Below are 23,535 nucleotides of genomic sequence, written 5' to 3'. Positions count from 1 at the left end.
GTTGCTTTGACTACATGCGCCTTTATTTTTTCGGCAGGAGAAGAGAGCGAGCCAAAAAGCATGAGGACGACTTCTGTGTACCCACTCTCATTGCGAAATGGCTTGCTTGACGTCGTGCGCAGTGGAATTGTGGCCGAATGGTGAGAATTTAATTTTCGTCTTTGGTGAGATGAACTCACTAAAGATTCACTACTTTGGCTAACAGCGCGGGTTTGAACTCATATGAATTGAGATAGGATGCATTCGGGAATATGTCCTTTACCGCTTATGCACGACGGAAATCAGAACCGCTTAATTAATTTTCCACTGCAGACTAGTTGGTAAGGATATGTGTAATACTTCCGTAGTGTTTCTTTTTGCCTTCTACTCTTGCAGACTCAATAGAAAATCCGCAATTACTGGTTAAAGCTTTTGCCCAAGTTCTCTCGCAATGAAAAAGGGCATTACTCTGGACTATCAGACTAGTATTTTTGTGTGGTTTTCAAGTTGCAGTTTCGAATCCAACTATAGCATGCATGCGAAGCAACTAAGGTAAAACAAAGGTGCCCTGAGTTCCTTGCGTTCAGCGTATTTCGTCAAAAGTCGCAAACCGCATTTTTGACCCCATTAAATAAAACTATTCAAAAATGTTGTTTTGACGTCCATGTGGAAGAGACGCTACAACCTGTGCATATTTACTGGAATAAAAAATTACCTCGCAATTTAGAGACACAAGTTATGATATTAAAACAAAATAATACATTAATCTGTTTTCAATATCACATTAATTTCCTTATCTCGCATTGAATATATTTAATGGCAGTGCGACACGACGCATTAAACTAAATTAAACCATTTGGTGTAAGGGAAGTTTAGTAAATTAAATTCCACTTTGTGCAACTAATGTGGGGCTGGTTCTTAAGAATAAATTAAAAATTATCCTGTAAAATATGTTGCTAGTGTCTTCACGATTACTGTGTTTCACAAAATTCGGTGTTATCTTTGTTATGTTTGTTTTTGTTCTGTGATGGCCATAATTCAACTTACCATGACATCATGCATCTCTTTGCAGGCTTGGCACTTCGTGAGGCCATCGTGCAAGAACTGGACGAGGAATTTGTTTGAATGCAGTCCAGCAGCCCCCTTGCAAGTGGAGTGCAACGATTACTTCGGATATGACTGATCAGTTCACTGGAGGACAGCTCCGTTGAGCGCTTTTTGGATGCCTTAGCCGTGCCGCAGCAGCTTGCCGAGATGCTTTGTCCAACCTGATCGGCACTCACCAAACTTGAAAATAAATTGTTTTCCCACAGCCTCTGCCACCATGCTCTTGGGCCCCTTTTCTTTACTCCCCAGGGTGGCTGGTGGTAGCGCAAACCATCCTGTGTGCGCTAGAAGCGTGATTCTTGTAACTCAAAGCAATAAACGGGTCTTTTTTCTGGAATTCTTTCGCACCCTCATTTATGAATATTTGCTAGGTAGAATGTTATGTATGTACATCTATCCACAGTGCCGGTCATTGGCGAGTGGGTTAATTGCATGTGCCAGCGTTCGAAAGCTGGATGCCATTATTCGAAAGCTGGAAACCATTATTCGAAAGCTGGATGCCAATATTCGAAAGCTGGAAACCATTATTCGAAAGCTGGCTACCAATGTTTGAAACTTGGCTACCAATGTTTGAAAGTTGGATGCCAGTATGAGACCTTTGCTGGTCCATGATGCAGAACGAACATCGGGACTGCGTTGGCCGCTTGATCGGCCGAGCGTTGGCCCAAAACTGGCATGAAAGTAAGGCCAATGTGTGAAGTGGTAGCGCTCGGCCCAAATGCCAGTGTAGGACCGATGTTCGTGCCAAGTTTTGCCAACACTTGCGCGACGTTCGGCCAATGTTGTTGTGCTGCCTGGGACGTTCCCACCGGGATGGAAGCACCGAAGTTTTGTGTCGATTAACTGATCTTTTTGCCTTGGAGGACGTGGCTGAATGTGTGGAAGGTACGCGCAATGTTATGTTCACGCATTTTCAACGCAGTAGTCATGCTCGTCTCGACAGAGTGTATGTATCTTTAGATCTGGTGCCAAAACGCCATAGTTATGATGTTGTGCCCGTGATTTTCTCAGGCCACTGCATGGTGCAGTGCAATATAGGAGTTAAAAAACGATCTAGTGTATTTCAGTGGGACTTATGGAAATTAAATAACCAGCTTTTACCGGACAAAACATTCACTGAGATGGTAAAAGAAGAAGTAAATAAAGTAACGCGCGACGGCATACACGTATGGGGGATGCAATGGGAAATTTGCAAACAACAAATTAAAATAAAAGCCATCGACAGAGCTAGCTGTATAAAATACCAAGAAAAGTTACACGAAGCACAATTAAAGTCCCTGCTTGACAAGTTATTTGCTGAGGAGTGCAAATCACCGGGTATGTTATTAGACGATATAAAAAAAATCAAGCAAAAGATAGAAGTGATCGAAGAAGACCGCTATCGAGGGGCGCTTGTACGCGCGAGAGCCGAAGAATTTGCTACTTGTGACACGCCCACAAAACGAGCACTGGGAATTGAAAGAGCGCGCGCTCGGCGAAATCACGTAGCAGAAATTGAGAGGGGAGGCCAAACGGTGAATGACAACGATGGTATCCTGCAAGGCTTTTTTGATCATTATCAAATGCTTTTTGCCCAGCATCGAGGAGATGTGGCACGGTTCAAAGAAGAATTTTTGGAGGGTATGCCACGTGTAGACGATGAAGACAAACAAAGATTGGAGCGGGCGATTAGTGAAGCCGAAGTAGAACTGGCCATAGATAAATTGAACGCGGGAAAGTCGCCGGGACCTGACGGGCTAAGCGCGGCGTTTTACAAAACGTTTAAGAACGAGTTAGCACCAATACTAACCGCTGTGTTCAATGAAGCTTATGAATTAGATTCACTTCCCGCATCGTATGCGTCATCTCACACCGTACTTATTCCGAAAACCGAGCAGGTAGAAAAATTAAGACAGGTGTCCTCTTACAGGCCGATCGCTTTGACAAATGTGGATTATAAGATATACATGAAGGTTCTAGCGGCCAGGTTACAAACCGTAATACGGGTATTAGTTGGCTCACACCAAACTTGCGGGATAAAAGGGCGTTCCATTGTTAATAACATCCACAAAGCAAAGTGCGTGCTGGAGTGCTGTGATGCCACGCATGACTGTGTGGCAGTCCTCCAGCTCGACCTCGAGAAAGCGTTTATTGTGTTTCCCATGAACTTTTGTTTTGTGTTCTAGACCATATTAATGTCGGGTCCGTAATTAGTGATGGAGTTGTCATGGCGTACCGTAACTGCAGTACAAGGTTAATTGTAAATAAGAAGCTGGGGGCCCCCATAAGCGTACAACGTTCGGTGCGCCAAGGCTGCCCCCTCAGCCCCCTGTTGTTTTGTATATACATTGAAGCACTGTGTTCAAGAATTATTGAAAACAATTCAATTCATGGTTTCCGAGTGCAGGCAGCGGAAGTGAAGTTGCTTGCATACGAAGACGACATCGCTGTGTTTTGTTCCGATCAGAGGAGTATAACTCATACGGTCGACGTTGCAAAACGCTTTAGTGCAGTTACTGGAAGCTTGGTGAACTGGCAGAAGTGTCTTGGATTCTGGCACGGAGATTGACCATCAACCCCAGAAACTTTCGCCAATGTCTCATGGGTGACAGCACCCGTTAAGTACCTGGGCGTTCCGCTGGAATTTTATCAAGATTCTGAGCCTTATTGGCGAGAGCAAGTGAAAGAAACGCGAGAGAAGGCAGCAACATGGAAAAGCGCCCATTTGTCTATAATTTCGAGAGCAACAGTTTGCAATCTTTTTCTGATAAGTAAGCTGTGGTATGCAATGCAAGTGTTGCGCTGTTCTCGGTTGAATGTGCAAAAGCTTCATCGTGTGTTCGCAGTTTTTATTTGGGCCTCAAGTTGGGAGAGGTGTAGTCGGACGAATCTCTTCCTGAGCGTCAAAGTAGAGCGGTCTTGGACTCGGGCATTTGTTTTTGCGCCAAGTGGTAAATAGGTTCTTTTTTTTTCCGGGATATTAAAGATCCCTTTCTTCGCACCATGTGCCAAGTAAGGCTCGGGTGCGCTTTGGCGGAGTGCGTTGTCTCAACGCAACAAATGACTGGACGAACTTAAGGGTTTTTCAGAGAGATTGTCCTCAGTGTTCGATTTCTCACCGCCCGTTTTTCATTAGAATTTTTAAGAAATGTTAAGAGGAAAACTTTGTACAAGAGGCTGTGTGAAACTGTTTTCGCAGAACCTATGTACAGAGCCTTATACACTGGAGGCCCAGGCAGCGATGTCCTTAAACGAGTTAAAAATATGCATTTGCTGTCAGGGATAAAAACTTTTTTTTTCAAGCTGCACACAGGCACTTTGAGCGTGAAATCATTTCAACAGCCTAAGGGGCTTTTTCTTCCATGGGGATCACTTTGTCTAATATGCAAGCAACCAGAAACCATAGATCACGTTTTTCTTCATTGTTGGGAGGGAGTTTATTTCTGGGACGTCCTGCAAAGGACCTTAAAGAAAGAATTACCGCTGCACCCTCAAGGAATCAGGTTTCTGCCTACAGAGAACGAAGGTGGCTTACCAGAAGATCTTATCATGCTTTTGGGCCTTCATAGTATATGGCGCTCTCGAACGGCGGGTTACCACTGTTACCCGGACGCGAGGCCGGCTCGAATGTATTTCCGGGAAAACATCCACAAGTTTTGTGAGATACTGCAAACAAGATCATGTGTTCCTGAGTGGTTGTCAAAGTTAGAACTTTGACGGATCTCAGAGAATTTTAACCTGACAACGCCTAACCGAAGTGGGTTTTAGGCTACCATTGTACCAGATTTTGTGATTGTTTTTGGTGAATGTTCTTTGTTTGACCTCTGTCGAAGTCTGGCAATAAAGAAAAAAAAAAGGCGTGGCCGAGTGGTTAAGGCGATGGACTAGAAATCCATTGGGGACTCCCCGCACAGGTTCAAATCCTGTCGACTGCGGCAAAGGGTCTTTTTATTTATTTTGCCCCTTCCTAGATTGTTAAATAGAACATGCTCAATGCGTGCACGTTATCCAGCAGTCGTGGCCGTGTGGTTAAGGCGATGGACTAGAAATCCATTGGGGTCTCCCCGCACAGGTTCGAATCCTGTCGACTGCGGCAAAGGGTCTTTTTATTTATTTTGCCCCTTCCTAGATTGTTAAATAGAACATGCTCAATGCGTGCACGCTATCCAGCAGTCGTGGCTGATTCTACTTCCGGCCACTGGCGTGTACGGACGCAGGATCATGAGCTCCCACGGAGCGGCGACAGCGGCCATCGATGGCCGCGGAAACAGGTTCAGTGCCGAAGACAAGGAGTATGAGATCTTTTTGCCTACCCTGCCGACCGGACGTGTTGTTCTAAACACAGTTTTTTTGCACGGAGATGTGCGTGTGAGACCTTACAGGGTCGAAGACTTCAGGGACGCCCTCGCCAACACTGGTGCGCTCCCCGACGTCGTGGCGTTGGGGGCGTACCAGGTAAACCACGTGTGGGCGATAACCTTCAGCAGCCCAGAAGCCGCGAAGAAATTAGCCGCCTTGTAGGAGCTTGAGGTAAAGGGACGCCGGTGCATCATTTTCGACCCTGAGGATCAGCAAGTAAAACTGCGCCTGCATTGGATGCTGCACGGCGTCGCTGACGACGACATCCGGACTGCTTTCGCGGCGTTCGGAAACGTGACCGAGGTGACGCGGGAGCGTTGGCGCGTTCAAGGAATGAAAGAGAAGGGATCCACCACGAGAACAGTGCTGCTCAAGTTGAAGCCAGGTATGAAGGTGGACGACCTGCCCCACCAGGTTCGAGTCGCCGGCGAGTTGGCTCTCGTGGTGGTGCCCGGGCGGCCGATGCAGTGCCTGCGTTGCCACGGCGCGGGTCACGTTCGTCGCGACTGCAAGGTTCCCAGGTGCTCCAAGTGCAGGCGCTACGGACATGCGGACGAGGACTGCGTCCGTACCTACGCGTCTGCGACCGGGCTCGGAGGGAAAGGAGACAGCGGGGAGCTGATGGACGTCGCTGAGGCTGAGGACGCAGCGAGGGGTACACACGAGTTTGGCAACCTCCCCGTGTCGCTGGACACGTCAGCGACTTCAAGCGGCGACGCCCCCCTTGCCAGTGGACCAAGACTCCAGCCACCAACGGGAGACTCGCCTCAGTCAAAGGAGGCGACTTCAGTGGATGCAAAAAGCCCACCAGTGCCCACGGACTTTGTAGCGAAGGAGTCGACCGAGGGTCACCGGCAGAACACCGGTGGCCGTACGACCACTGTGGCTACGCCAGGGAAGCGTCCGCATGGAGACACCAGCCACGACGGCGACAAGGAGGCGGTGCCCAGCGTAGAGGAACCACCAGCAAAGACGCCTCAAGCAAGGCGGGCCTCTTTTCGGCCGCGCCCTAACCTTGCGAGCGAGAAGCGCGCCAGCGACAAGGCGCCTTCCGAGCAGGGCCAGGTGCACGCTCAGGATGACGCCGGCGGCGAAGGCGGCGGTGGCGTCTAGCCATGTGCTGGACGCGAGAGGTAAGCACCATGCTTTCGGTCTTTTTTTCTTATGTAAAAATGGCTCCTGCATCTCCGCTGAAAGTCGCCTCCCTAAATGTTAGAGGTCCGGCAGGAAAAAGAAAGCAAGGCCAGCTTTTTCGGCTTTTAACGGAGCACGGCATAGATGTACTGGCTGTGCAGGAGACGAAAGTCGACGGCGAAGAAGAGACCGGGAGAATGGTGCAACGTTTCACGTCCTCGTTTTTTGCTGTCGTTAGCCACGCTGTAGGCACATCGGCTGGTTGTGTTCTCTTTCTAAAGAAGTTGCCGGGGCTAGAAGTGCAAGCTCATTTCTCTTGTGTGTCGGGCCGGTGTGTCTTCCTTGACTTTCGATTGAATAACATCGAGTGGCGGATTATTTGTGTGCACGCGCCAAATGAAGCAGAAGAAAGGGCGCAGTTTTTTTACAGCATCGAAGAACGCCTTCGTTGTGACAGACAGCTGATCGTCCTAGGCGATTTTAACTGTGTTCTTAGTGCGCGAGATAAGACAAGCCCTCGACCGTTTAGAGATGCAAGCACACAAGTGTTATCGCGAATGGTTGAGAACTGGAACATGGTAGATGTAGCAGAGTGTCTTGAGGGAACGCGTGCAGTAAAGCTCACACACTTCCAGGGTTCAAGCCATGCACGGCTGGACCGCATTTATGCATCCGTCGATGTCTTACCTGAATGTAATGGTTACGAAGTTTTGCCAGTATCTTTTTCAGACCATTGTTTAGTTAAATGTTGTTTTGGGATGGTAAAGAGAGGGAATTCTTTTTCATGGGAAATGTGGAAATTCAATAATAAACTCTTGCAGGACGAACTGTATATCAGCATAGTAAAAGATGAAATTGCAAAAATAGGCCCCGGTAAAAATATGCACATATGGCAACAATGGGAGCTGTGTAAAGAAACTATAAAAATTAAAGCAATAGAGAGGGCTGCCTGTATACGGTTTCAAGAAAAACAGAAAGAGACAGAGTTAAGGAAGCTGCTCCATAGGCTGCTTCAACAGGAATCTCTAGCGCCGGGGAAATGGACGGCAGATGTAAGGAAAACAAAGCAAAAACTAGAATTGATCGAACAAGAACGGTATCGGGGAGCGTTAGTGAGGGCAAGGGCAGAAGACATAGCTGCAGGGGAGGCGCCATCAAAACGAGCGCTGGGGTTGGAAAAGGCAAACGCTGAAAGGAACCACATCGACAAAATAGAATGGGGCGGTGTCTTGTCGGCTGACAACGACCACATAAAAGCAGCTTTCAACGAGCATTACCAAGCGCTCTTCGCATCCCACACGGCAGACACTATCACATTTAAAGATCAGTTTCTGGCGGCGATGCCGCGTCTTGGTGATGACGTAAAAGAGAGATTAGAAGTGGCTATCACTGAAACAGAAGTGGAGCATGCAATCGCCACTATAAACCCCGGTAAATCGCCGGGACCAGATGGGCTCAGCGCGCGTTTTTACAAAGATTTCAAGCACGAAATTGCCCTATCCTGAACGTTATCTTTAACGCTGCCTACACAGTAAATGCACTCCCTCCGTCATATGGGTCATCCCACACGGTGCTTATTCCTAAAACGGATCAAATAGATAAATTACGACTGGTTACAGCTTACAGACCCATAGCACTTACAAACGTTGAATATAAAATTTTTATGAAGGTTTTGGCTCGGAGATTGCAGACGGTGATTAAGGATATAGTTGGGCCACACCAGACGTGTGGGATAAAAGGGAGGTCAATAATGTCCAATATTCACAAGGTGCGAAGTGTTCTTGAGTGTTGTGCTGACTCGAATGGTCGGGTGGCCATTCTCCAAGTCGACCTCGAGAAAGCTTTTGACTGCGTCGATCACGAAATTTTGTTTTCTGTTTTGGACCATGCGAATGTAGGGTCAGTTATCCGCAAGGGCGTAGCCCTGGCGTACCGAAACTGCACGACGAGATTGATCGTAAATAAGAGTCTGGGGGCCCCCATTAGCGTGCAGCGTTCGGTGCGACAGGGCTGCCCTCTCAGCCCTCTTTTGTTTTGTATATACATTGAGACATTGTGTATTAAAATATTGAACAATGACAACGTTAATGGGTTTAAGTTACAAGCAGCCGAGGTGAAGCTGCTGGCGTACGCGGATGATGTTGCAGTTTGTACGGTGGACCATGAGAGCATAACCGAGGCTGTCAAATGTGTCCGTGACTTCTCTCAGGTTACCGGAAGCGGGGTGAACTGGGCCAAGTGCCTTGGGTTCTGGTATGGACGGTGGCCATCGAAGCCTGAACACTTTGCAAATGTGACGTGGGCGAAAACCCCAACCAAGTACTTAGACGTCGAGCTTGATGGTTACCGTCAAAGCGACCAATATTGGCAAGAACAGACGAAAGCGCTACGGGAGAAAGCGGAGAAGTGGAAAGGTGCCAACTTATCGATTTTCGCCAGAGCTACTGTATGTAACCTTTTTTATATCAGTAAACTTTGGTTTGTTATGCAAGTTTTGCATTGTTCGCGTGTAAACGTACAGAGGCTCCACAGGATTTTCGCCGTCTTTGTTTGGGCTGCAGAATGGGAACGCTGTAGCAGAACAAACTTATTCCGTCGGGTGAAAGACGGTGGCTTGGGACTTGGACGCCTCTTTTTGCGGCAAGTGGTCAACCGGTTTTTGTTTTTTCGCGACGTTTCCGACCCTTTCTTGCGCACTGTCTGCCAAGTTAAGCTGCGGCGCCTACTGCCGGAGTTTGTTGTCTCCACCGAAGAAGTTACGTGTGGTATATTCGGCTATTACAGAGAGGTCGTCGCAAGTGTTAGATTTCTTTCAGTGCGTTTTTCTAATGAATATCTGTGTTGTGTAAAACGGAAAAAGCTGTACCACGATTTATGTGACACTGTTTTGCCACAACCTTTGTATAGAGCCTTATACAGTGGAGGCCCAGGCTCAGACGTCTTAAAGAGAGTAAAGAAAATGCAGGTGCCACCAGGCGCTAAGACCTTTGTCTTTAAATTACACACCGGAACGTAGTCAGTAAAGAAATTTTTCGAGGGAAAGGATTTATTTTTACCTTGGGGTTCGCATTGTTTAATCTGTAAGCAGCCGGAAACAATAGACCATGTTTTTTTACATTGTTGGGAAGGGGTTTATTTTTGGGAAGTTTTGCAACGGACTATGAAGAAAGATTTCCGCCTAGATTCGCATGGCATTCGATATTTAAGCATTGATAATGACGACGGGGTTCCATTTGATTTAATTATGCTCCTGGGTCTCCACTGTATATGGCGCTCCAGAATGGCAGGCTATCACTGTGACAGGGAAGCGCGCCCTGCCCGAATTTATTTCCGAGAGTCTATGGATTGGTTTGTCGCTATACAAAAAGCGGTTGCGGAACCTCCCGACTGGCTCTCAAGGGTAGAGCCTTTGTTGTCTTGGCGGGAGTTTTAATGTGACGAAGCCAGCCTGACGCTGGCTGAGTATGTCTTTCAATGTGTTCATTTGTCCTGTACTATTGCTTTTGTGATTTGTCTGTTCCTTTTTTTTTGTGAAGTGTTGTTTTCCAAAGCCAGGAAATAAAGAAAAAAAGAAAAAGCAGTTGTGGCCGAGTGGTTAAGGCGATGGACTAGAAATCCATTGGGGTCTCCCCGCACAGGTTCGAGTCCTGTCGACTGCGGCAAAGGGTCTTTTTATTTATTTTGCCCCTTCCTAGATTGTTAAATAGAACATGCTCAATGCGTGCACGCTATCCAGCAGTCGTGGCCGAGTGGTTAAGGCGATGGACTAGAAATCCATTGGGGTCTCCCCGCACAGGTTCGAATCCTGTCGACTGCGGCAAAGGGTCTTTTTATTTATTTTGCCCCTTCCTAGATTGTTAAATAGAACATGCTCAATGCGTACACGCTATCCAGCAGTCGTGGCCGAGTGGTTAAGGCGATGGACTAGAAATCCATTGGGGTCTCCCCGCACAGGTTCGAATCCTGTCGACTGCGGCAAAGGGTCTTTTTATTTATTTTGCCCCTTCCTAGATTGTTAAATAGAACATGCTCAATGCGTGCACGCTATCCAGCAGTCGTGGCCGAGTTCGGCTTCCGGCCACCGATCGTGACGGACGTGCGATGACGGGCTCCGTTGGAGCGGCTACAGCGGCCATGTCTGGCCGCGGAAATAGGATTTTTGCCTCGGAAGATGAATATCAGGTGATTCTACCTACCCTTCCTACAGGAAATGTTGTGTTAAACACAGTCTTTTTGCACGCTGACGTGCGGGCCCGCCCCTATCGGGTCGAAGATTTCAGGGATGCGCTGGCTCAGCTGATGCTGCTCCCCGAGGTTATCGCCTTGGGGACGTATCGCATGAGCCATGTGTGGGCTATTACCTTCACTAGTGCTGATGCGGTGAAGAAAATTCTTGCTGCCCGGGAAGTAAAAGTGAAGGACCGCCGCTGTCTAGTCATCGACCCGGCAAACCAATACGTCCGCGTCAAGCTACACTGGCTGCTGCACAACGTGCCCGACGAAGACGTGAGGGTAGCCTTCACCCCGTACGGCAAGGTGAGCGAAGTCACCAAGGAACGGTGGCGCGTCCAGGGTGTCGCCAGCAAGGGGTCGACGACGCGCTTGGCTTCATTGAAAATGAATCCTGGCGTGAAACTGGAAGACCTCCCTCACGAAGTCAGGGTTGGCGGTGAGCTGGCTCTCGTGGTTGTACCGGGCAGAGCTCCGCTGTGTCTGCGCTGCCGCGGTACTGGGCACATTCGCCGAGAGTGCAAAGTTCCAAGGTGCGGCGCCTGTCGCCGTTACGGACATGAGGATAGCAGCTGTGTACGTACGTACGCGAGCGCTGCCGTCCCAGTCAACAATGACATCTCGTCCGAGCTTGTCATGGACGAGGCTGACGCGGAAGACGCTGCAGCAGAGGCAGGCGACGGAGCGGAGAAGGAAAAATCCGCGGCTGTGTCGACTCCCGGAACATCCGCAACCGCGGAGACGATCAGCAGTAAGCTGCAGCAACAGGAAGCGCCGCCTGCAGATGTTAAGACGTCAAAGAGCGAAGTCCTCTCGGGGAGTGGGGCGTCAGTTCCCGTCGTTCCCCAACACGCTGAAAGCATGGAAGTGACGGATGCGTCAACCAGCAACCAGGGAGGAAAGCGACCGCACGAGCACAGTGCGAATAGAGAGCCTAAGGCGAGCGAGGGCGACGAGCCACCGCCGAAGACTGTTGGGGTGAGGTGAGCGACGCTGGAACCGCGGCCGAATATACCGGCCGATCAACGAGCGGCGGCTAAACCGCTGCCTTAGTTGAGTGAGTGCGTTGTGTGTGGCTTCTGTGGACGCGAGATGGCCTTTTTTGGTGACGGAATGCATGGGCTGGGTCTCCAGTCCGTACGCATGAGGCAGAGGTGCAAGAGACGTTGGAATACCGGCACTGCACCCATCGAGCACCATGGACTAGGCAAGTCGCCTTCCGCCGTCGCCTTGTGTCCTGAGGTACGCACCATACGGCTCCTGTACTTAAACTAGATGGCTTCGACACCTGTTGGATCGTTGCGCATTGCAGCAATTAATGTCAGGGGACTGGCTTCTAAAAAACGTCAGTACCAACAAAGACGGTTGTTCCTCGATAATGACCTCGACATAATAGCCGTCCAGGAGACCAAAGTCGAAGGACAGGAACAGACGGACCGTATGGTGCAGCCTTTTACGACACGTTACAATATTTGTGGGTGCCATTCGTCCGGCACATCGGGGGGTTGTGCTGTCTTTATTAGGAATTCCATGGGGATTGTCGAGCAGAATTTAACTGTGTGTCAAACTGGGCGTTTTCTTGTAGTTGATTTTCTTTATTGCAATTTACTGTGGAGGATCATATTTGTGTATGCCCCTAACAAAGAGAACGAGCGCGAGGAATTTTTTGAGCGTCTTGAACAATACGTATGCTGTGAGCGGTTAATTGTGCTTTTGGGTGACTTTAACTGCGTATGTAAAGCAGAGGACAGAACTACAAAAAGACTTGTCCGCGACAAAAGTGCGGAATCGTTGAATGCGCTTGTACACGAAAATGGTTTAGATGATGTTGCTGAAGTTCTTTCGGTAGCATCGCATTTTACTCATTTTCAGGGTGAAAGTCACGCGAGATTGGACAGAGCGTATGTTTCCCTTGATCTTGTTCCTTTGTGCAAGAGCTACGAGGTGAAAAACATGTCTTTTACCGACCTCAGCTTAGGTACGTTTAGCCCGGGGAAAAAAGAAAAGAAATCTAGTTTCTCGTGGGACCTTTGGAAGTTTAACGCACAGCTACTCGAGGATGAACGTTTTGGTAGTAAAGTTAATGAATGTATTAAAGCATTGCTATCAGCAGAGCCTGGAAACTGGGTAATTAGATGGGAAGACTTCAAACAGCAAGTGAAAATGAACGCGATTGAAAGAGCAAGCGTTATTTGCCGTGATAAACGTGTTAAAGAAAAGTAACTACATTGCCAACTTTACTTGCTCGTAAGCCTGGAAAGTTCCCAGCCGGGAAGATATAAGAAAGAGATAAGAGAAACAAAAAATAAACTTGAGATTATCGAAAAAAAAAAAAACAAATACACAGCTGCCGTGATAAGGGCGCGTGCTGAACGTCTATGGCTTACAAGTGTAGACGTGCAGGCTAGTTGGTGAACCATGATTTCTTTAAAACAGCGCGAAAGACAGGGACACAAAGACACACACAGCGCTGTGTGTGTCTTTTCTTTCTGTGTCCCTGTCTTTCGCGCTGTTTTAAAGAAGTCTATGGCTTGACCAAGTGCCTACTAAACGCTCGCTTAGTGATGAAAAGAAGTACGTGACTCAAAATGAAATAAAACAAATCAGGTACAGAAACGAGGTAACGAATGATAGCAAGGTGATTCAGTTAGCTTTTGTTGAGCAGTATAGGGAATTGTTTGGGCGCCGTCAGCTTGAAGAAGAGGGCTTTACAGATACGTTCTTGTCTCATATGCCAAAGCTTGGAGATGAAATAAAACAAGGACTGGAGGTACCAATCAGCGTAAGCGAAGTGGGAAGAGCAATCGAAGAGCTCAGTGCCGGAAAATCTTCTGGTCCTAATGGCTTAGGCAGTGATTTTTATAAGAGTTTCAAAGCCGAACTCACCCATGCTCTGCACTGCGTCTTCACCGAAATTTATGAAACAAAGAAAATGCCGCCGTCATTTAAAACAGCACACGTGGTTTTAGTGCTCAAGAGTGAAGACCAGGCTAAACTACAGTCCGTTGGGGCTTATCGGCCGATAAGCCTTACCAACGTTGACTGTAAAGTGTTTATGAAGGTTCTTGCCAATAGACTGCAAAAGGTTATAAAGGGCCTAGTAGGGCCGCACCAAACGTGCGGTATTAAAGGTCGCACCATTGGAACGAATGTGCATATTGCTAGAACTGTTCTTGAATGTTGCGATGCGTTCGTGGGACGAGTTGCCATGATGCAGCTTGACCTGGCGAAGGCCTTCGATCGCGTGTCACATGAAAGTCTTTTCTCCGTTCTAGAATATGCCAACGTCGGCTCTGTAATATTGCAAGGTGTACAGATGGCGTACGAAAACTGTGTTACGCGTATTATAGTGAACAAACAGCTTACTGAACCTGTGCCTGTATTTTCCTCGGTCAGGCGGGGCTGCCCGCGCTCGCCTCTGCTCTTTGCGATCTATCTTGATCCTTTCCTGTTATCGCTGTTACACAATGATGGGATCTGCGGTTTCACTCTTCAGTCGGTGCAAGTAAAAGTGCTCGCTTACGCTGATGATATTGCTGTTTTTTGCGCGGACCAAGAAAGCGTTAAGGAAGTTGTGAAAGTTGCAGGGGCCTATTGCAAAAAGACCGGGTGCGAAGTTAACTGGGATAAGTGCATTGGATTTTGGCACGGTTATTGGGAGAGCACACCCGCAGTGTTTGCTAACATGCAATGGACGACCTCCCCTGCGAAGTATTTGGGGGTACCCTTAGAGCACTCTAAAAACAGTGCAGAGTTGTGGGGCGAGGTAACGCAGAGTGCAAGGAAAAAAGCGGATGGATGGAAAGGACGTGACCTTTCTGTTTTCGCGCGTGCAAGTGTGTGCAATGTATTTTTAATAGCCAGAATTTGGTATTTGTTGCAGTTCTTGCTCATCACCCGAGCAAACGTGCAGAAGCTGCATAGAGTGTTTGCTGTTTTTATTTGCAGCTCGAATTGGGAGCGAACTAGTCGAGCTAATCTGTTCCTTCCTGTCAAAAGGGGTGGCCTTGGACTTTCCAATTTGTTTTTGAAACAAGTTGTCTCAAGATTTTTGTTTCTACGTGATCAAACCGATCCTTTGTTGCGCACAATGTTGCAGGTGCGCTTAGGAAATGTGTTACCGGAATTTGTTGTGTCCAGTTTCCCAGTCACGAATCGTGCTGTAAATGGTTTTTTACGTGAAGTCGTGGCTGCCTTTCACATTTTGAGCTCTCATTTTTCGACAGAGTATCTGGCTGCTGTACCCAGGAAAAAATTGTGCAAGGATTTGTTAGATATCTTTATACCTGTACCCTTATACCGATCCTTTTACTGCGGAGACCCAGGCAAAGATGTGCTAAATCGAGTTAAGAAGATGCCGGTAAAACCGAACGTCAAATCCTTTTTCTTCAAACTACACTCTGGTACCCTACCGGTGAAAACATGGCTAAACGATAAAGGCATTTTCGTACCATGGAACGTCGACTGCACACTGTGCAAAAAACCCGAGACCATCGAGCATGTGTTTATCGACTGCTGGGACCCGGTTTTCCACTGGGACATCTTGCAAAGAACTTTAAAAAAAGAACTACCTATTACTCCTTACGGCATCCGGTTTCTGCCAATAGAAAGTGACGAAGTGCCATATGACATGTTTCTGCTACTGGGCCTCCACAGCATCTGGAAAACGAGGATGGCGGCTAGGCACGCAGACGCAAATGTACGACCGGTCAGAGAAAACTTTATAGAATGTGTAGCCACTCTGAGAGATGTTCTCCGCAGTCACCCTCAGCCACCGGAGTGGGTGGCAGTTATGGACAAACTGATCGGCATGAAAATGTTTTAATCCGTCGCCTCGGCCAAAGTTTGGCTAGCGATTTTTATTCGTATGCATGTATTGTTTACCGGCAATAAAGAAGAAAAAAAAAAGTCGTGGCCGAGTGGTTAAGGCGATGGACTAGAAATCCATTGGGGTCTCCCCGCACAGGTTCGAATCCTGTCGACTGCCTGCAAAGGGTCTTTTTATTTATTTTGCCCCTTCCTAGATTGTTAAATAGAACATGCTCAATGCGTGCACGCTATCCAGCAGTCGTGGCCGAGTGGTCATTCTACTTCCGGCTACCGTTCGGTGCGGACGCAGAATCATGGGCTCCAACGCAGCAGCGACAGTGGCCCTTTCCGGCCGCGGTAACAGGATTGAACACGCTGAAGATGAGTATCAGATTATTTTGCCGACTTTGCCTACAGGACGTGTTGTTCTCAACACCGTTTTTTTGCACGCTGACGTGCGAATGCGACCGTACAAGGTCGAAGATTTCAGGGATGCTCTCGCTAACGTTGGCGCGCTCCCCGACGTGGTAGCGTTGGGGGCGTACCATATCAACCACGTATGGGCGGTGACTTTCGACTCTGCTGATGGTGCGAAGAAATTGGCTGCGCTGAAGGAGCTGAAGGTGAAAGACCGCCGCTGTCTGATCATCGACCCCGAGGACCAGCAGCTCAAGTTGCGGCTCCACTGGTTGCTGCACGGCGTACCCGATGAAGATGTCCGAACGGCTTTCGCGGCGTACGGAACGGTGACGGAAGTGACGCGGGAGCGTTGGCGCGTCGAAGGCGTCAAGGAGAAGGGCTCGACAACGAGGACCATTCTTCTGAAAATGAAACCTGGCATGAAAGTGGACGACCTGCCTCATCAGGTACGAGTCGGCGGCGAATTGGCCCTCGTCGTCGCTCCTGGACGCCCAATGCAATGCCTGCGTTGTCGCGGCACAGGACACGTCCGCCGCGAGTGCAAGGTGCCCCGGTGCTCGAAATGCCGGCGGTTCGGCCACAGTGACGTCGAGTGCGTTCGCACGTACGCGACAGCTACAGGGCCTGTACCAGCGGACGAGCCGGCTGGTTTGACCATGGACGTCGTTGAGGCAGAGGATGCGGCGAAAGGCACTGAGTCAGCCGAAAAGGGCCAGCCAGTGACGCCCTCTTCAATACCTGGCAGCGGTGACGCCAAGGGCAACGACGCAACCAGAGAGGCGGAGGGCGCCAAGCCGTCAAGGAGCGCGGATAACCCAGACAAGGGCGGCGCACACACTGCTAGCGTCACCGCAGCAGCTAAGCGACCCCACGACCAGACTGGCGGCGATGGAGACAAGGTGACAGCAACTAGCGTCGAGGAGCCGCCAGCGAAAACGGCCCAAGTGCGGCGGCCCAGTTTCAAGCCGCGGCCTAATGTCTCGTCGGAAAAGCGGGTCGACGACAAGGGGCCTGTTCAGCAGAGCCAGGCTCTTGCACCGGATGGTTCTGGTGGCGGCTACGGCATCTAGCTGCGTGCTAGACGTGGGCGGTAAGCACCGATCTCTCGGTCTCTTCACTATCTATAAAAATGGCTACTGCGCTTACGCTCCCGGTGGGTACGCTCAATGTGAGGGGTCTAGCCGGTAAAAAGAAGCAGAGCCAAGTTTACCGCCTCCTAGCAGATCGTGGGATTGATGTTCTTGCTATCCAAGAAACAAAAGTGGAAGAGGACGAAGAGACCGGGACTTTGGTGCAGCGTTTCACGGCCAGATATTACGCAGTCGTTAGCCACGCAAATGGCACATCGGCCGGATGTATTATTTTTGTTAAAAAACTGCCGAGTCTTGAGGTGCAGGCGCATTTTTCATGTCCATCGGGTCGATGTGCAGTGGTGGACTTTCGTTTCGCGAGTGTTGAATGGCGATTCATTTGCATTTATGCGCCCAATGTACTGGAGGACCGAGTTGTGTTTTTTGAAAGTATCCAGCAATATCTAAGCACTGAAAAACAGGTAGTTCTACTGGCTGATTTTAACTGCGTTTTGAATGCTGCTGATAAGACCAGCACACGTTCCCACCGGGATGGAAGCACCGAAGTTTTGTGTCGATTAACAGATCTTTTTGCCTTGGAGGACGTGGCTGAATGTGTGGAAGGTACGCGCAATGTTATGTTCACGCATTTTCAACGCAGTAGTCATGCTCGTCTCGATAGAGTGTATGTATCTTTAGATCTGGTGCCAAGATGCCATAGTTATGATGTTGTGCCCGTGATTTTCTCAGATCACTTCATGGTGCAGTGCAATATAGGATTTAAAAAACGATCTAGTGTATTTCAGTGGGACTTATGGAAATTAAATAACCAGCTTTTACGGGACGAAACATTCACTGAGATGGTAAAAGAAGAAGTAAAGAAAGTAACGCGCTTCGGCATACACGTATGGGGGATGTAATGGGGAATTTGCAAACAACAAATTAAAATAAAAGCCATCGACAGAGCTAGCTGTATAAAATACCAAGAAAAGTTACACGAAGCACAATTAAAGTCCCTGCTTGACAAGTTATTTGCTGAGGAGTGCAAATCACCGGGTATGTTCTTAGACGATATCAAAAAAATCAAGCAAAAGATAGAAGTGATCGAAGAAGACCGCTATCGAGGGGCGCTTGTACGCGCGAGAGCCGAAGAATTTGCTACTTGTGAGACGCCCACAAAACGAGCACTGGGAATTGAAAGAGCGCGCGCACGGCGAAATCATGTAGCAAAAATTGAGAGGGGAGGCCAAACGGTGAATGACAACGATGGTATCGCGCAAGCCTTTTTTGATCATTATCGAATGCTTTTTGCCCAGCATCGAGTAGATGTGGCACGGTTCAAAGAAGAATTTTTGGAGGCTATGCCTCGTGTAGCCGACGAAGACAAACAAAGATTGGAGCGGGCGATTAGTGAAGCCGAAGTAGAACTGGCCATAGATAAATTGAACGCGGGAAAGTCGCCGGGACCTGACGGGCTAAGCGCGGCGTTTTACAAAACGTTTAAGAACGAGTTAGCACCAATACTAACCGCTGTGTTCAAGGAAGCTTATGAATTAGATTCACTTCCCGCATCGTATGCGTCATCTCACACCGTACTTATTCCGAAAACCGAGCAGGTAGAAAAATTAAGAAAGGTGTCCTCTTACAGGCCGATCGCTTTGAGAAATGTGGATTATAAGATATACATGAAGGTTCTAGTGGCCAGGTTACAAACCGTAATACGGGTATTAGTTGGCTCACACCAAACATGCGGGATAAAAGGGCGTTCCATTGTTAATAACATCCACAAAGCAAAGTGCGTGCTGGAGTGCTGTGATGCCACGCATGACCGTGTGGCAGTCCTCCAGCTCGACCTCGAGAAAGCGTTTGATTGTGTTTCCCATGAACTTTTGTTTTGTGTTCTAGACCATATTAATGTCGGGTCCGTAATTAGTGATGTAGTTGCCATGGCGTACCGTAACTGCAGTACAAGGTTAATAGTAAATAAGAAGCTGGGGGCCCCCATAAGCGTACAACGTTCGGTGCGCCAAGGCTGCCCCCTCAGCCCCCTGTTGTTTTGTATATACATTGAAGCACTGTGTATAAGAATTATTGAAAACGATTCAATTCATGGTTTCCGAGTGCAGGCAGCGGAAGTGAAGTTGCTTGCGTACGCAGACGACGTCGCTGTGTTTTGTTCCGATCAGAGGAGTATAACTCATACGGTCGACGTTGCAAAACGCTTTAGCGCAGTTACTGGAAGCTTGGTGAACTGGCAGAAGTGTCTTGGATTCTGGCACGGAGATTGGCCATCAACCCCAGAAACTTTCGCCAATGTCTCATGGGTGACAGCACCTGTTAAGTACCTGGGCGTTCCGCTGGAATTTTATCAAGATTCTGAGCCTTATTGGCGAGAGCAAGTGAAAGAAACGCGAGAGAAGGCAGCAACATGGAAAAGCGCCCATTTGTCTATATTTTCGAGAGCCACAGTTTGCAATCTTTTTCTGATAAGTAAGCTGTGGTATGTAATGCAAGTGTTGCACTGTTCTCGGTTGAATGTGCAAAAGCTTCATCGTGTGTTCGCAGTTTTTATTTGGGCCTCAAGTTGGGAGAGGTGCAGTCGGACGAATCTCTTCCGGAGCGTCAAAGTAGGCGGACTTGGATTCGGGCATTTGTTTTTGCGCCAAGTGGTAAATAGGTTCTTTTTTTTTCCGGGATATTAAAGATCCCTTTCTTCGCACCATGTGCCAAGTAAGGCTCGGGTGCGCTTTGCCGGAGTGCGTTGTCTCAACACAACAAATGACTGGACGAACTTCAGGGTTTTTCAGAGAGATTGTCCTCAGTGTTCGATTTCTCACCGCCCGTTTTTCATTAGAATTTTTAAGCAATGTTAAGAGGAAAACGTTGTACAAGAGGCTACGTGAAACTGTTTTCGCAGAACCTATGTACAGAGCCTTATACACTGGAGGCCCAGGCAGCGATGTCCTTAAACGAGTTAAAAATATGCATTTGCCGTCAGGGATAAAAACATTTTTTTTCAAGCTGCACACAGGCACTTTGAGTGTCAAATCATTTCAACAGGCTAAGGGGCTTTTTCTTCCATGGGGATCACTTTGTCTAATATGCAAGCAACCAGAAACCATAGATCACGTTTTTCTTCATTGTTGGGAGGGAGTTTATTTCTGGGACGTCCTGCAAAGGACCTTAAAGAAAGAATTACCGTTGCACCCTCAAGGAATCAGGTTTCTGCCTACAGAGAACGAAGGTGGCTTACCAGAAGATCTTATCATGCTTTTGGGCCTTCATAGTGTTTGGCGCTCTCGAACGGCGGGGTACCACTGTGACCCGGACGCGAGGCCGGCTCGAATGTATTTCCGGGAAAACATCCACAAGTTTTGTGAGATACTGCAAACTAGATCATGTGTTCCTGAGTGGTTGTCAAAGTTAGAACCTTTGACGCATCTCAGAGAATTTTAACCTGACAACGCCTAACCGAAGTGGGTTTTAGGCTACTATTGTGCCAGATTTTATGATTGTTTTTGGTGAATGTTCTTTGTTTGACCTCTGTCGAAGTCCGGCAATAAAGAAAAAAAAAAGTCGTGGCCGAGTGGTTAAGGCGATGGACTAGAAATCCATTGGGGTCTCCCCGCACAGGTTCGAATCCTGTCGACTGCGGCAAAGGGTCTTTTTATTTATTTTGCCGCTTCCTAGATTGTTAAATAGAACATGCTCAATGCGTGCACGCTATCCAGCAGTCGTGGCCGAGATTCCACTTCCGGCTTCCGTGGGAGACGGTCGTGTGATGGGAAGCTCTGAGCGCGCTTCGTTATCGGTCATGTCTGGCCGAGGTTTCGGTGAGCGACGCCCACCAGTGGGCTATCGCTTAGTTTTGCCTACGCTGCCTTCGGGAGACGCAATGAAGACAGCGGTTTTCCTTCACTGCGATATTGCCGGGCGGCCTTATCGCATACAGGATTTTCGTGAGCCTTTGGAAACTGCCGGTGTTCTACCTTTCGTGGCTGGCATTGGGGCCTTTCAAATGTCGCATGTGTGGATGTTGAAGCTGAAAACTTCGGAAGCGAAGGAAAGACTGCTGAAAGAAGGAGCACTTGAAGTGAAAAAACGCTATTGTGCGGTCATAGACCCCAACAAACGTGAGTTGGCCTTCAGGGTGCACTGGGTGCCCTTCTACGTGTCGAACGAGTCTGTGCAGAAGGCTTTTGAAGAATTTGGAGAGGTGACAGACGTCAACCGCGAGCAGTGGAACAGTCCCGGTTTCGAAGACGTCGAATCGACCACCCGTCTGGTGCGTATGGTTCTGAAGGAGGGGCTCTCTATCGATGATTTGCCCCACATGCTCAAGTTCTACGGAGGACAAGTGGTGGTGCCTGGACGTCCACCAATATGCCTACGGTGCAAAAGGACGGGACATATTCGACGCGACTGCCGCACGCCAAGATGCAGTTTGTGTCACGCCTTCGGACACGAACGGGAAGGATGCGTCCGCACGTACGCGCGTGTGGCCACGGGTACTGCTCCTCCGCAAGACGACGGCAGCGAGCTGCTCATGGACCAGGAGGAACTGGAGAACGCCGGAGCCCCGCCCCCTTCAGGACTCAGCGACGGCCCTGCTTCCCAGCAGCCGGAGCTGCCCGCTGGCGACGAGAAGACACAAGGTGACCCCCTCGCAGAAACGACTGGCAAGAAGGCGGGGGCTGCTGCGGCGCCAGAAGAGCCAACGAGGGAGAGCACTTCAGGTGACCACGACTCCGAGGCGCCGATGGATGCGACAGTCGCTTCCATTAAGCGGCCTCGTGACTACGAAAAGGCACCGGCTACGGAACGAGAACTGCGTCGGCTAGAAAGGCATTGGAGAGGGGAGGGAGCCAAGAAAGGCAAGTTAGCCTTGTCGCGGTCCTCGTCGCTAACTCGCGACGAGAGACCGAAGCAGTGAGTTTTAGTCACTGTTGTTTGTTTGCTGTGTGCACGCTATGGCTTATTTGAAGAAACCGCTGAAAGTTGGCACTCTGAACGTACGAGGGCTTGCCTCGAAGCGTAAGCAAGTGCAGTTGAACCGACTCTTCGGGGAGTTAGATCTAGATATCGCGGCTATTCAAGAAACAAAAGTTGAGGATGAGCAGCAAACAGATAACATGGTGCTTGGTTTTCGTTCGCATTTCAATGTTTGTGTAAGCCATGCGGCTGGTTTGTCGGCGGGATGCTGTCTTTTCCTGAGGAAAAACATAGGCATAGTAGAGGAACAAATAATAACTTGTGCAAGGGGGCGGTTTATCGTGTGTGACTTCACATATGAAACATTCGCGTTGAGGGTTGTTGTCCTGTATGCTCCCACGATACAAAAGGAACGGCGCGGTTTTTTTTGAACAGTTAGCCTCGTTTTTTGATTGCAGTCGAGTGTTCATACTATTGGGAGACTTCAATTGCGTTTTGGACCCTAAAGATCGTTCAAATGTAAAGGACGTAAAAGACCCGAGTGTTGATTTCTTGAAGAGTGTCCTCAACGAGTGCAGCTTGGAGGATGTAATAGGCCTGGCGAAGAGTCAGAATCACGTGCATTTTACGCATTTTCAAGGTAGTAGCCACGCACGACTGGACAGAATATATGTGTAGCCGGAGTTTTCACCTTCCTGTGAGCAGTATGAAGTGAAGCAAGTGTCATTTAGTGACCACTGCCTAGTTACGGTAACTTTGGGAGGAAGGAAGCAGCGTAAAGCAAAAATGAACTGGGATATGTGGAAACTAAACTCAAGGCTTATAGAAGACGACATATTTTTAAGAAAAGTTAAGGAAAGCATGGATATGTTTAATAATAGTAAAACAGGACGTATTGAATCTTGGGAATGCTTTAAGCAGGAGTTGAAAATGCATGCCATTGAGCGTTCAACCATAAGAAAATATGAGGAAAAAAAAGAAGAAAAGCATTTGCGTGAGCTTTTGGCGAATTTAGGGCACGAAGAGGAAAAAATGCCGGGCATGTTCATGCATGATATAAAAGGCGTCAAAGTTAGGCTAGAAGCTTTAGATGCTCAGAAGTACAGAGGAGCAGCGATAAGAGCACGCACGGAAAAATGGCTTACTGGTGAAATGCCTACAAAACGCGCGCTCACAGATGAAAAGCGATACGCGCGGTCAAACGAGATATCAGTTATCGAATACAAAGGACAAATCCTCAGTGAACAAAGTGGAATTTCGAGTGCATTCGTGGAACAGTACCGTGAGCTGTTTGCACGCAAAGCACCAAGTGAAGAAGGGTTTCGGGAAAACTTTTTGCCACTTATGCCAATATTAGGAAATGAGATAACTGAAGAACTAGAGAGCGAAATAAGTATTAAGGAAATAGAGACAGCAATTGAGGAATTGAATGCCGGAAAGTCGCCGGGACCTGACGGTTTGACTGCTGCCTTTTATAAGAGCTTTAAATATGACATTGCTGCTATGCTACATAAGC

The 23,535-nt window shown here is 48.4% G+C and overlaps 1 long non-coding RNA gene and 6 other non-coding genes across 7 annotated transcripts; all 7 read left to right on the top strand.

The window, feature by feature from the left end:
• Positions 1 to 64: 64 nt before the first annotated feature.
• On the top strand, positions 65 to 1,294 carry LOC149344445 (uncharacterized). Its single transcript, XR_016282767.1, has 2 exons — positions 65 to 140; positions 1,052 to 1,294. It is a non-coding gene; the product is annotated as an uncharacterized LOC149344445 (long non-coding RNA).
• Positions 1,295 to 5,076: 3,782 nt separating this feature from the next.
• On the top strand, positions 5,077 to 5,158 carry TRNAS-AGA (transfer RNA serine (anticodon AGA)). Its single transcript has one exon. It is a non-coding gene; the product is annotated as a tRNA-Ser (tRNA).
• A 4,977-nt stretch (positions 5,159 to 10,135) lies between these two features.
• Positions 10,136 to 10,217, top strand: TRNAS-AGA (transfer RNA serine (anticodon AGA)). Its single transcript has one exon. It is a non-coding gene; the product is annotated as a tRNA-Ser (tRNA).
• A 76-nt stretch (positions 10,218 to 10,293) lies between these two features.
• Positions 10,294 to 10,375, top strand: TRNAS-AGA (transfer RNA serine (anticodon AGA)). Its single transcript has one exon. It is a non-coding gene; the product is annotated as a tRNA-Ser (tRNA).
• A 76-nt stretch (positions 10,376 to 10,451) lies between these two features.
• TRNAS-AGA (transfer RNA serine (anticodon AGA)) lies at positions 10,452 to 10,533 on the top strand. Its single transcript has one exon. It is a non-coding gene; the product is annotated as a tRNA-Ser (tRNA).
• A 5,160-nt stretch (positions 10,534 to 15,693) lies between these two features.
• On the top strand, positions 15,694 to 15,777 carry TRNAS-AGA (transfer RNA serine (anticodon AGA)). The gene has a single exon. It is a non-coding gene; the product is annotated as a tRNA-Ser (tRNA).
• Positions 15,778 to 20,659: 4,882 nt separating this feature from the next.
• TRNAS-AGA (transfer RNA serine (anticodon AGA)) lies at positions 20,660 to 20,741 on the top strand. Its single transcript has one exon. It is a non-coding gene; the product is annotated as a tRNA-Ser (tRNA).
• Positions 20,742 to 23,535: the final 2,794 nt, after the last annotated feature.

This window comes from Amblyomma mixtum, chromosome 5 (assembly GCF_055824585.1).
Source record: "Amblyomma mixtum isolate Tamu chromosome 5, ASM5582458v1, whole genome shotgun sequence".
Lineage (NCBI taxonomy): Eukaryota > Metazoa > Arthropoda > Arachnida > Ixodida > Ixodidae > Amblyomma > Amblyomma mixtum.
The sequence above is the reverse complement of the archived record's forward strand: the minus strand, read 5'-3'. Positions and strand labels throughout refer to the sequence as shown.